This window comes from Cavia porcellus, unplaced genomic scaffold (genome assembly GCF_034190915.1).
Source record: "Cavia porcellus strain 051 isolate PalLab524CR breed Dunkin Hartley unplaced genomic scaffold, mCavPor4.1 scaffold_2, whole genome shotgun sequence".
Classification (NCBI taxonomy): Eukaryota; Metazoa; Chordata; class Mammalia; order Rodentia; family Caviidae; genus Cavia; species Cavia porcellus.
Genome location: NW_026947485.1, coordinates 52596244 through 52609351, shown reverse-complemented (window position 1 = coordinate 52609351; position 13108 = coordinate 52596244).

Genomic DNA, 13108 nt, shown 5'->3' with positions numbered 1-13108 from the left:
TCTGTCACTCTTAAAATCATAAGGATTAAATAAAATAATGCTTTAGAATGATCTGTTGCACACTAAAGGTTTAGTAAGTACATACATACATACACATACAAAGACAGGAGTTTGATAAATACATAGCGAAATAAGTTAATTCAAGGGAGATGAATACGGAGAATACATGGAAATGCAAATGAGTTTCTGAGTAGAAAAACATATCAGTTAGGTTAAGTGAAAACTTTTACAAAGTCTGTCTGGTCAGCATGGATGCATGTATCATATTGAAAAGGTTTACCACACTGGTGATTAGTAAACCGAAAAGATGAAGTCGCTGAGCTCCCCCTCAAGGATGCTCCTACACCATTTAACATTTTCACTTCCTATTTATCATCATTATGCAGAGCTGCTAGTGACTGGCCACCTACTTAACCACAAGGCTTGTCATGTCTATTTATACTGAGTTCATCTAAATAAAATGTATATGAAGAGGCTGAGTCCCCCTTAGGGATGAGAGGATATTATTGATAACACTGGGTTTAAATCTTCTCAATGTTTATTGATCTACCGTTTGGCTCGTTAGCATAATGTGTATTTATTAAAGATGGCTCTTGTAAGTAGTTTCTTGCTCTCCAGACCAAATATGAAGTGAGAAGCTCACAGCACATATCTTTTGGTGTTGGCTTTTTTTCTCTGCTCTTCTAAACTTCCTGCATCCTACAGTATCTCCCCAGTGCATACTGAATCTTTTATGTTCCACTAGCATTAACAAAAGAAGTTCACAAGGATTTTATAGAAAAGTTTCTCTTCTATAAAAAGTGTATTTCTTAGATATCTACCCTCACATTTCACCTACCAGAGATAAACACACTGCATGGGAAGGAGCAAGAAGATATGATTTAAATTTGTTTTTTCACACTTAATAGCAGGTTACTTAGTGCAAATTCTTTATTTTTTTTCTGGGATTCATTCATTAGGTTGTTTTCATTTTGATGTTGATGTAGAACAAAAAGCTAAAAATAAAACCTTTATGGGAAAACAATTTATTGAACAGTCCAGTACTGTGCAATCTTTTCTAATTAATTCACTTAGTTTTTTACTTTTCTCATTCATTTAACAAATAGCTGATCAACATAAAATCTACCATACAAATGTTTTTTTTCCCATCAGATCTAGATTATATACACGCATAATTCTTTTTAAATCCTGGTGTTAAAGTATTTGATTCTGATGGGTTGCGAGGAACCAGATTGATTGGAAAAGAATCACAATGAAATGAGATAGATGTTAAAATAGAGTTGTGTGTAAATCATAATGTGTGTCTGAGGAATAGAGTGATTGATTCTGTTCAGGGAAATATCCAAATGATCGAGTATATAAGAACTGAGAGAAAGAAAAACACAGTCACTTTACAAACAGGAAAAAGCAAAGGGCTATTTGTGGAATTTCTAGCAATGTGTTTCCAACAGGAAAGGCAACTGTGTGTACAGTTTGAAAATAAATGGTATTGCTTGAAGTTTTAAGAGGAGAATGCAGTATTTAAAACTTTGCTGTGAAAGGATACTTCTAGAGATTTGATGATAAAGAAAAAGAAAATACTTGAAGTAAATTAGTTTTAAATATAGTACCAAAGAAATAAGTTCAGAAAAACAGGAGAAAGATCAAAGAGATGCAATTATGGCAGGGACAAAGGAAATAGGAAACTTGTGATCTAGATACAGAGATTTCCATAGGAGATGATGAAACTCAGTTTGCAGGGTGGAGGATGATGGCAAAAGCAGGGAACAATGACTTTCAAACCATAATTCTAGGCAACACAAGACTTCAAAATAAGACAACAGGATATCACCCGTGGCTACCATAATGTCTTGGTTTTTTTGAAATAATTGTCCATTTTGAAGAAAATGCGATATTATATTAACTGCAGGCTGCCTTTGACAATCGTTTACACAGTGTGTGCTGATGGAGGAAGTGTTAGAGGGATACTTTAAGACCAATCAACATTTATCAGATAAAGGAGTAGGTTGGTTTAAGGTACTGAAAAGATATTTTCAAACAAAATAGATAACAAGTATGTGAGTGTGTATGCCTTTGTATGAATGAGGGAGGGAGGGTGGGAGAGAGAAAGAGAGAGAGAGAGAGAGAGAGAGAGAGAGAGAGAGAGAGAGAGAGAGAGAGAAGAGAAAGAGTGTGTTCTCACATTTCCACATCACAGAAATGAGTATTTGTTCAAGTACTTGGACTGAAAGTACTAGAACTGGTCTTTATCTTGCTGACACTAGAAACGGGAGAACACAGGATTTAACTTCACAGATTTTCTTTTTATTTCTTCTGTTTTGACAAATAATGGTCACTTGAAAATAGTGTATAAATTCAAGCTTAGAAAGTGAAATAGAACATGAAGAACTTCAGATAGGCTGGCTGACCAAGGTACTTGGAAAGGTGTCTTTATTCGGTCCATGAGATGCTAATGGTAGTTAACTTGCTGTGTCAACTGGCTGGACCCAAGACTCCTATTTTTTAGTCAACTGTTGATCTAAATATTGCTGAGAAGGTGTTTTGTAAATGTAGGTAGGTACTGTAATCAGCTCATTTTTCAAGGGCTGTTATCTTAAATGATACAGGTGGGCTGATTCAATTAGGTAGAAAGCTTTGAGAGCATTGCTGAGGCTTCCTGAAGAAAAATTCAGTCAGCGATAAACCATTAAATCATGACAGGCTGCTCTTCATAAAAGTTTACCCAATGGATTTCACATTTGTCCAAAATCAATTTTCCCTTTAATGCAACTATGTAAATTAATTTCTGATGATAAATTCCATAGTATTTCTCTTGGTCCTGTTCCCCTGGCTAGACCCTGACTGATTCAGATACAGTTGTTAGCATTTCCCAATAGGGGTTCATTATTGTTTAGAGGAAACCTGGATTATACCATGGACATCTAATTCAGTTTCCCTTCAAATTCTCCTTGTAGGAGGACAAGGCAGAGAGTTTTCTTAGTTGACAGTTTGAGTCAATGCAGCTCTCCTAATCAAGGGCTGTAATTGAGCTTTACCTACTAGTGCGAGCCTGAGTTCTAGCGGGGAAATGCAAAAAAGTGGTTTTGTTCATTGGTAAAATTCAACGAATCTTTATTTTGAATAGGAGAAAAATTACATCACAAAAAATTTCCTAAACCTTAACATTTGTTTCTTTAATGAATATAGGCGATGAACAATAATGCCATTATAGGTAGATATCGTTTTGATATCAATAATTGTGATATATATCCTCTCACGTTACCATTGTAGATACCTAAAATATTATTTACATTCATCCCTATTTTAAGATTATATTTTTGAGACCTTTAGTTTGATACTGACATTTAAAATGATAAAGGCACATTCATTGTATTTCAGAAAAAATAATGACCATCTTATGCAAAATCTATATTCTTTTATTCAATCATAAATCATATTCTGACAAAATTCATGATAGTTGTATCTTGGAAGAGGCCTATATGTCCATTATCAGTAGATAATGTATTAAGATAATGTAGTATGTACACAATGGATTATTACTCTATCATAAAGAACAATAAATAAGTAATTCGTAGAAAAATGGATGCACCTTGAGACCATAGCATTAAGTGAAATAAATCAGACAAAAAGCTTAAATATTTTATGGTTTATCTTACATAAGAAATCCAAAATATAAAATAAATGAAAAACAAAATGGGTAGTAGGAGGGAAAAAGATTTTATTGATAAAGGAAAGGGATCAAGAGAGGGATGGAGGGGGATGGAGATGAAGGGTTGAGAATATAGAAAAGAAATAAAATGTGCTGTGAGTGTGTATAGCCCCTCACAAGACATGTGATCATTGTATAATACAAACATACGCTTACAAAAACAACTGAGAGCATAAACATAGAGCCACCACCTGACCCTGCTTTACCATTACTTGTTAGATACCTGAAGCAATTAATTTCAGCCTCCTACAGAGATACTTGCACACTCATGTTCACGGTGGCACAATTCACAATCGCTGATATGTGGAACCAGCCTAACTACTTATTAATGGGTGATTGGACAAAGGAAATACGTTGTAAATACACCATCAGGTATTCATAAATAACAATGAAATTATGTCACTTACAGAAAAATGGATCCTGAGGTCCATGTTAAGTGAAATAAACATGACTCAGAAAAGTAAGTGTTGCATATTTTCCCTAATAAATAGAATCTAGAAAAATGTGACAAAGAAATTGCAAGGGAGACTTCTGAAGATACGAACAGTTAAATGTATTAACCATAACACAGGAGTACGTAATAATTCTAAAAGTGCATACAAAAGAACCAATGTAAACTAGGAGATAGTCATAAAATATGGCACTTATAAGCATATATATTCACACATATTTGCATTTATTTATGAGTGGTAAGTAACGAACTGATACTTGGAGCTACATTACTCCATTCCCATTCAAAAGTATAATACCCACCAGCACATATATGTGATAATCCCACGTATGAATAGCCTTGTGTAGCAAGCAGGATGTAGGAAGATAGATAAGAATAAGTGTGAAAATTAGGATAAAGTTTTCTAAAGATTATCAGAATTAAATTATCAGAACACCTTATTTCCTTACTAGTAATGCATTCACTTATTCCTTGAGAAGCATTTCAGCATAGCAGCGCCTGAACTTGGTAAGTTACCATTTCTGCCAATATCATCTGCCTACGATCATTCACTTCATGAGGGAAAATGTCTTTTCAGTATACAACTGACAAGAAGCAGACAAGATGGAGAGGCAACTGGATGTCTGGCTGGCTAGTGAGTAGTACTCTTTCTAACACACTGTATAACAGCTGCCTTGAGGATGTGAGACTCGGTGGTCAATGTCAGCCTTCTTTCAAGAGTAGCATTCTTATCTTGACTCACAGCCTAAGACAACACACTGCCAGGCACTAAAATGGTGGGGTAGGCTGTGGCTTCACCTGTTAAAAAGTACTTACTTCTCTCCCATTGAGTCCTCTGTCTACCATTTCTCAAAACATGGCATTTTTCAACCAGAAATAATTACTTAGGTTATGAGTTAGTTGCTCTCCCTTCTTACTTTTTAGCTTCCTCTCCAGGGTTGTTTTTAGGCAACGGCATCTTAACAGATGGGAAATCTTTCTCCAGGTATTTCGAGTTTATGCTCACCCATCCTATCAGCCTCACTCCCAAGAGAGAAGACCCATTATTCATCCCTTCTACCGCTGAGGTCACACATCCTTGAGAGCAACTACATACTCAAGCCACAGTGACGCCTCCTGCCTGTGAAGTCTTGCTCTCTAAGCTACTTACAATGCAGTTATGTAGATAGTACTCATAAATGCCTATAAAAAGTTAGTTGGTTACATATAAGATTACATCAGACATATATGAAAGGTGTACTAACAAACAGCGAAGGTGCCTAAGATCAAAGGATTCCTTAGATTGAGGATGGGGAGATAGTTACAAAGAAACTAAAACCATTTGTAACTAGAAATTTCATGTCTACATTTGACAGAATAATTTGCTCAGAATTTATTGTGATTAAATTACATGAAATAATGACACAAATACAGAGACAGGGTTTATAAGTTATTAAGATATGTCACTAAATATGAAAAGTATGTGAATGCTATTAGCTAGTAAAGATCTCATTTAGGAAGAAGAAATCTATGTTTAGAATCAGACTGTATCTGGGAAGTCTTTACTTGATTGGAACCCACCATCTCATGATGGCTGTGTTGTTCTGTACCTAGGTACTTTCACTCTGTACTTCAAAGATGAGGAGATGGTAGCCTAAGAGAATGTTAAAAATAGAAACCAAAAAAATCTCATCTAATGCCTCCACTCACTTCATCTTTTTCCCCCCTTGTACAGGGAAGGAGATGCAAAAATTTCAGAAAAGTTAACTTTTAAAGAGGTGATTGGAGAAAAATGATACCCATAAATTTATAAACAATAGTGCGTGAGCTCCTCACGGAGCGAGCTCTCTGGGTACTAAGGGAGACATGTTTACTAGAAGAAGAGAGATGGCGTAGGCTGGCGCCTCTTAAGTGTGTGCACCCAGAGTTCAGGACACTCATATGCCTTTGTGTGTTCTTTCAGAGGACATTCTTAGATGCAAATCTTTTTCTAATCTCAGTCATCTTTTCAAACTGAGGAAGGTATGGGATTTCTGCAGAGGACATAGATATATAAAGGTCCATTAGGAAGTTATTTGATATTTAAAGCAAAAAAATGCAATTAAAATCCTACTACTCTTTCCATAGTTTGTTTTCTTTATTGGAGCGGTTGGGAATTAAAAAAAAAAAAAAAAAAAAAAAAAAAAAAAAACAGGAATCATTTTTAGAACCCTTGAAAGAAGTTCACTTTTTGGATTAAGCCCAAATGTATAGTCAGTAAGCCAAAAATGGACTATTTTCACAAAGAGCTGAGTGATGAGAAGCAGACGCTGTCATGGAAAGTGTTATGTGAATACTTTCATTAAAAACAAAATAAGAAAAAGGCTGGCTGTGGATTGGAAGTAGGCATGCTTTACCTTTTAAAACTTTGGCAAATTATTTCCCTTTAGAGGATGATCATTTGAGCTAATTTGCCTGCATTCCAAATATTATGGGTCTTGTGACAGTACAAGATATTTTTACAGCCATTTTCCCCTAACCTCTCCCAGCCTGTGAACTAAGACTGTGGACATAATGAAAATTCAAGACCATTCAAACTCTAACTGTAGACTGTCTCATTGATTTTGATTGGCAAAATTTTGTACTAAGTAATTTACTTAATAATATAAATTGTGACTAGAGTTCATATGCTTCTTTTGGTTTCCCCTAAATGTCATATGAAAATATGTTTTAAAATGAAGTTTCCACACAGCATTTCAAAAGTTATTGAAAGCTATGAAGCATAAGTTCTTAAAGCGTAGACCTCCTCCCCAACCAGCAGCTCCAGTGTCACCTGGAAACTCGTTAAGGGTGTAAATCCTTAATTCCCATCCTAGGTGTAGCTACACAGCGACTCCAAGGGCATAGTCTAGCAACTGTGATTCTACAGATTACTGTGGTGATTTGAGGAGCCAACAATGCTACACAGAGCATAAGAGCTGTAGGGACAGTTAAGTAAAAGAAATATTTATTCCTTAGAAAACATAAAAAAGCAACTCAGCAGCTTTTATTCACTCATTCAACATAATCCAAGTATATGAAAATTTCTTAAATGCTCACTACCTGGGAAAAGGATGTCCCTGAAAGACTGTATATTATTAATTTCCCAGATGATGGTTTTGGATGCAATGAGAGTCAGAGAAAACTTCAGTTCTGCTAAACAAGACTCTCAAAAGAACCTTGTTAACTTTAGCACTTAAAAATACTCCAAACATGAAAATTAATAGTACTTTTACAGTGACTAAAAGTTACAGGATTAATCCACTTGCAAACAGTCTTCACTGTGTTATTCACAATTCTCTTCACATTAACTTGGAAAATAATGTCTTCACATTAACTTGGAAAAACTGTCAGATAATGTCTATATTATAACTACACACCTATGACCTGACATTCTTAACAAATGTCATTTTATTATGCTGAAATGTCAATTCTTTGTTAGTCACTCTTTGATATCTGTTGCCCAAAAAGAGGACAAATAAAAACAAAACTATACAATATGAAAGCTTTGAATGCTTAGATGCTGAGAAATATAATCTCTCAACCTGGTTCCCCTACAAACAATGCAATAATTTGAATACTATGTACGTGGGAGGCACTAGATGGTTGCCATACTGTATTGGTCAAAACAAGTCTCAAACCAGGCAGATTTGAAAGCTGCAGAAATAGTCTTGCTTTTGAAGGAAAGCATTAAGTTACTTAACCTCTTTGTGTCTCAAATGTTTCAACTATAAAATGGAGATGTTAGATTTGATCTACAGATTCTGCTTCAATTGGCTATTGTGATAATAACAAGAAATTCTAAACATAATGACTTAAAATAGCAACAATTTATTGCCCACACATCTGCAAGTAACCTGTGTGTTTCTACTCATAGGTCAGGATTGGCTAAGCTCCGCTGGACTCGCTCTGGAAGGAGAGCAGCAAGGTTTAGATTTGACCAGTCCTAGATTTACTCCTAGTAGCCTCTCCTTCCCCAGAGGCAGCTTGGCATTGTTCTCAGGTCCATAAGTGGGTTCTGTGAGAACAAGAAGCATTCAGTCTCTTAAAGCAGATGTTCTGAAGAAAGAAAACAAGGAGTCTCCCACATCCCATTGGCCAAGGTAAACCCTAAACCAAGCAGGTTCAAAATCTGGGAAATAGACTTCACTTTTGGTGGAAGGCACTGCAGAGTCACATTGCAATAAGCATGAAGACAGGAAAAAGAGGAAGGAGGGGCTGCTTTTGCCCTCCTGGCGCTCTACTGCTGTGAAATAACCAGGAAACACATTCCATGCAATTCCATACAATATTATTCACTGGTGTGTTTTCGGGATTTAGGAAAATGGAAGATGCAGAAAGGAAAGGACATAACATATTTGTGAAAACTAGAGTATGCATGTTTTAAGCAAGGCTTCTCTTTAATTATTGTCTGGGTTTCACATAAAGTCTGCTTCATCAACTGGATAAATATTTGACTGCTGTTCAGTAAATTGCATTAGTTTACTTTAACTGTATGCTCAGTCTTATTCAGACATCCTACATTAGGCAATGTAGTGTGTAATGCATCTCTGCAGGTGACCAGAGCTATTCTCTGTATGAGGTAAATTAAAACTCATATTTTAAAAATTAAACATTCTTGCACTTCATGATTTCAATATTTAATTATAACCTGTGTCAAGGCCTAATCTCTGACTGAGTCAGGCATGAAATTAATCAAAAAAAAAAGAGGCAAAAGCTTAGCAATTCTTCTACTGTAAAAATAATGTGGTTTCTTTAGTCACACAGTGATGTTCATATTCATTTTTTTGAGGAAGACTCCAATATCCAGTGAGTTGGTAGACTATGTAACAATAGGTAAGCTTGTTCTGAAACACCTGTTCAGAAAAATCGGTCCCCCGAAATGATGTTTATTAGTTTTAACAGGAAGCTAAACCTCCTAAAAGAAGAGTTAATAATAAATTACTGGATTTTCTGCAAAAGATAAAGAGAATATAAATTAATGTATTGACATCCTTTCTGGAACAAAAATAGAATACTGCCAATAGTATATTTTTGTCATTGCCATGTTTATTTTCATTTATGTTTCCAATCAGATTTTCAGGAGCATTTTGTATGAAAGGATTCATACAAGTTTTCCTAGGAATACATTTTCATGGATTGATAATATGTATTGTGAGTTTTTTCCCATAAAAATATGCATAATGTTATATCATCTAAACAAGAATGTATCACAATAGAGGAGGGATGTACTGCGATTATTTAGGTGAATGCGATTGAATTTAGCGATGATTTCACAGTGCCATGTTCAGGTTACCAGCTTGTTATGATAAAAAAAAAAAAAATTTAAGGAGGAGCACATTGTCATCTCCACTGAAAGCACAAGAAGAGGAAAAATTTGCTTCAAAGTTTGACAACATGTGACAATATTCAATCAAGGCCTGTTGGTTTAACTTTTGCTTTGATTTAATGACTCTTCTTCAAGTGTCCATAGCATAATATAAAATATCATATATAAGTGAAGTAGAAGCAGTCACGGCAAAATTATTCTTCACTCAGTCAAACCTAGTAGAGTCTTGTGTCTGTTTGCAAGGTAAGCAAAAAGAGTTAGTGTTATGGATTAAAGACTGGTGACCAACTTAATGCCAGCTGAATGAAATCAGCAGGGTGCTGAGCTTGGAAGTCCCACCTGAGGATAATTGCTAGCATAAATAGAGACACAGAGAAGGAGAAAGAAGGCGTTGAGGCATTGAGGTGTTGAAGCATTGTGGGTTCTCCTACATGTTGCTATGTGAGACATTGTTTCTTCTGGAGAAGCTCTGGTCCTTACGTTGAGCATTGCGTCCTGGCTCCAGAGAGGAAGACATGTGCTGCTTAATCTCCAGAATAAATTCCTCACACTGGCTTCCTGGCGTGTAGTTGACTGTGCTGGTCGTTGGAGGAGCTTGGGGTCTCCATATCGCTGAGGATGGCTATGGTGCTTTTCAGAACAGCCCTGATCTTTGTTGTGAGTGTGACTTCTCGGCTCCAATGGAGAACCCGCAACCTATTAGCACAGCTCCTTCACTCCACTGGCATGGACTTTCTGGCTTCTACCACTGAGCTTTGGGCCTTCCCAGCACAGATCCATAAAAGAGACTGGTGTGAGCCCTTCTTATGCACTCTAGACCTCCAGTTGGACTCCTGGGAGGCACTGACATGAGCTCTGGGTCTTCGTCTGGACTCATGTGGGACATTGCTGTGGGATTCAGGCCCTTGGCTGAATATTCTGTCTTTAGTGTTGTGGATAGACTTCCTGCATTTTCTTGTGTTAACTCTGGGTAACCATCATAAAACAATATTATAAACTCTATGTCCTGATTCTAATTGTTCTCTTCACAATCCCCGACTACAACAGTGAACAGTGGAGGGATCAACTCAGGTTTTGCACAAAGAGCTTCTTCTGAACCTAGATGCTGTGAAGCTTTTTGTATTCTGCATGCCTGAAACTTCTCCCACTGACCTTGTTTGCAGTGTTCTTCATCACTCACTCTGCTTTGTAAGATAAATAAATAAAAATAACAAAACCTAAAATAGATCTAGACTATGTGAAGTGTTATGAAATAAAATAGAAATAGGAAGAAATGTGTAAGACTATAGTCACAGGTCTGAAGTGGGCAGTGGCAGACTTTATATTCACAGCTGAAAGTTGCAATGAGATGCGAGCTTGAGCTCGCCATTGGCTTGCCATTGGCTCTGGCAGGATCCAGGTCGTGTGAAAGAAGGCTGAGGGGACAGTTGGCAACAGCTGCTTGGGCTTCTTGTGGAATGCATGCAGCTAAGGCTGTAAGAGGAGGTTCCTGGAGGAGAGATACTCCTGCAGCTTCACGGTTGGAAAATAACCGCTTTACAGCAGGGCAACTGGCCCAAACTGCCTTTCTATCCCAACTACAAACCAAGGAAGCAGTGAAGAGTGGACATAGCCTAAATCTCTTGTCATGTTTGGGAAATTTTGAATAACTTGAAGAAGCTTTAGAAAAATTATTATGCATGTGTTTTAATATTCAAGCTTTTTTGTTTAAATTTTATAATCACTGGATAAGAACTTAGTATGTTTCTTCTCTGTGAAGGAGAAAAACTAAAGGCTATCAGTGTAAGAGTGAGGATAAAAAGAAGCTGAGGGGCTGGGGATTTAGCTCAGTGGCATAAGCACCTGCCTTGCAAGCAGGCAGTCGTGAGTTCGATCCCTGGTACCGATAATTTTTTTTTTTTTGTCTTTTTCAAAGAAGCTGAGGGAGAAAAGAAAAATTATTAGAAAAGACAAATTATATTGGTAAACTAGCACCAAATCAAATATATCAGTTATCTTATTGTGTGAAAATGTATTCAATTTAAATCTTCTAGTAAATAGTATATTAAACACAGAAAACAAGATTCATTTAGTTAAAAACATCCGAGAAAAAAGTGAAAAGAAGGAAAGACCTACTGGTCAAGTATAAACTGAAAGAAAGTAAATGTTAATATTAGACAAAATGGTATTTAAGTTAAAAGCTGTTAACAAAGGACTGTACATCATAATAAAGGACATATTCATCAAAAATATATTCATAAACCTTTATACACTAATTACACAATCTTACAAAAGCATGCAAGTAAAATGCCATTGAAATTATAAGAATAAAATTAACATACCCATAGATATAAAGGAAGATCATATAAATCTATTCTTTTTATTTCTCAAAATAAACAGTAAAAAAAGTACTAGGACTGTAGTCCAGTAGTAGAACACTGGGTTCGAAACCTGGTATTAAAAGAAAAAAATATGATAAAAGAAAAACAGAGGATGAAAATACTATAGGTATAGAAGATATAAATAATAAAATGATAAGACTTTTCACTAAAGATATAATGAAATATTCCCCCAAAATGAAGTGAAATGTAGTTCAAAGACTTGATGGTACACAAATTATGTACTTTGATTAAACTGAAAGCAAATTAGAAAATAAAAGTAAAAAAGATAGTTAAAGGGAAACAAAGTTGAGAAAAAGAAAAAATTTTCTCTAATAGTTTAAGTTTAAATAAGTGAAATAATACAAAGTACCATAAGTCACTGTAATCCATTTCTACCAGCTTAACCTATCATTTGTAACAGAACTTGAAAAGCTAATCCTTAAAATCATATGGAAGAAAAGAATTTTGAAGAAAAATTACCTTTTGAAATATCAACATGTTATAATTCTGTAACAATTATGAAAGAACAGGGTTAGTTCACAGATATTGTAACAGTTCAAGGGGCTGGAGATTTAGCTCAGTGGCATAAGCACCTGCCTTGCAAGCAGGCAGTTGTGAGTTTGATCCCCGGTACCGAGAAAAAAAACCTCAAGAAACAGTCCAGAATTAGACCTGACCATATATGGAAAATTTATTATTGGGAAATAGTTGATTCAAGAAAAAGCATTCAGATGTAGGGAGAGAAATAGAGAGTTGGAGGAGGAGAAACAGACAGACACAGAGATAGAGTGAGAGAGCTCCATATATGCAAAGGAAAAATTACTATATTGAAAATGAAATTCTTTGTTTTTTGTGTGTTTTGTTTTGTTTTTGTCTTTTTGAGACAGGCTCTCACTATGCAGTTCAGGCAGGACTTGAGCTCACTTTGTAGGCTAGGCTGGTCTTGGACTCACATCGATCCGCCTGCCTCAGTCTCCTGAGTGCTGGGATTACAGGAGTGTGCCACCACACCCAGCTTCAAAATGAACAAAATAACCTACCATTGTTAAACATTATTTAAGATCTGGAGAAATAAGAACTCAAAAGAATTAGGAGGAAAATTTGAAATTTCTGTATTTTATACTGAATTTTTTATTATAACATTACTTTAACAATGAAAATATGGGAATAATATAAATTTGTTCAACAATCTTAATGTTTTGTGGTAATTCACATACAAATTATAATGTTTAAATAGGATTATACATATGCATATATATATC